The sequence below is a fragment of the Limulus polyphemus genome, unplaced genomic scaffold (genome assembly GCF_000517525.1).
Source record: "Limulus polyphemus unplaced genomic scaffold, Limulus_polyphemus-2.1.2 Scaffold78560, whole genome shotgun sequence".
Classification (NCBI taxonomy): Eukaryota; Metazoa; Arthropoda; class Merostomata; order Xiphosura; family Limulidae; genus Limulus; species Limulus polyphemus.
Window position 1 is genome coordinate 887 of NW_013744156.1, and position 1,364 is coordinate 2,250.

General features: G+C 36.1%; 1 non-coding gene across 1 annotated transcript; it reads left to right on the forward strand.

Annotated features, from left to right (window-relative positions):
* Positions 1 to 293: 293 nt before the first annotated feature.
* On the forward strand, positions 294 to 366 carry Trnai-uau. Its single transcript has one exon. It is a non-coding gene; the product is annotated as a tRNA-Ile (tRNA).
* Positions 367 to 1,364: the final 998 nt, after the last annotated feature.

Genomic DNA, 1,364 nt, shown 5'->3' on the forward strand with positions numbered 1-1,364 from the left:
TAGAGTGGTGAAAATAACAGCCGATCTTTTATTTTCTTTCTGGGAAAAGAGAAACCTAAGACTGAAATATGTAATGTTGCAACATAATTTAAGTTTGTTTGTTTTAGTGCAAATCTACATAAATGGGCTCTATCCACCGAGTGTATCGAAACCTTGTAGCATTGCGCTTAAAAACAAAAACCAGCTGGATATAAAAAATATTTTAAGTTTAACATCCAGTACTCTGTGAAATGATACCCATGAACTCTAATAACCTTATAATGCACATACAATTATAAAAATTACTTAAATAAGTTCTTATGGTGTAGTGGTCATCACATTCGCTTTATACGCGAAAGGTCCCAGGTTCAATCCCTGGCAGGCACAAAGTGTATTTTTAGATTAGCGCGTTCTGCTGTCTCAGAGTACAGACGTGTTTTTTATCAGTTCTAATTTCATGTTTAGTTAGTGACTTACTCTTTTTGTTTTATCGCGTAGTGTAGTTTTTGTTTGTGATTTTAAATGTGGAAGTTTCTGGACTTTGTTTATTAAGTCCAGAGCTTCTGATGAAGCTAGATTTGTTCAATATGGTTTTATAGAAGATATGAAAATAACAGTGTTTGTGGATTCTCCTAAAATTAATCAAGGACAGCTTGTGCAAGCTGTTATTTCTCAGTATTGTTCTGCTTCTGTATCATCTACTGTAATTTATCCGGGGGACTATGAGGTTTCATTTATATTAAGTGACTATGTTGAATTTGTTGTGCATTCATGGCAAATAACTCACTGATGAAAGCCTTATCTCTAAGTTACATACAGAGGTTTCAGTGGAGAACTATTCGATAATGGAGGTGGATCGTGGTGTTCTTCTTGAACCTGCTACCTTAGATGATGAGATTATTCGATCACGCTCTTTGTCGGATCGTGGTAAAGTGTGTATTGCAGGTGCTAGTGAACAATCTAAAAGTTTGTTTACTGATTATGATCCTAGATTTCCACCACTGGAGGAGAAGGTCGAAGGTTAGTCTACTTCTTCATCGCCTACAACTACTATGAATGAAGTCTCTTCCTCGCGCCGTTTGAAATACGCAGAAGTGGTGTATATGGAAGTGAGGACTTCGCCCAGTAGTAAGAAAAGAGGTTTTGAACTTTTTAGTATTTTCCGGAGTGAGACTTGTCTATCTCTTGAGATATATAGTTTTATATATTGTTATTTAAGTACAAATACACTAGGCTATTTACTGTGTCCTCCGCGGTTCATCGATTGTAGCGTTGTAAATCCATAGACTTACCGCTGTCCCATTGGGGGGGCAGAAATAATGATACTAAATAGTAAATTTCTCAAATTCTCATATCCACCTCTAAGTCCGTAAACTTACCATTAA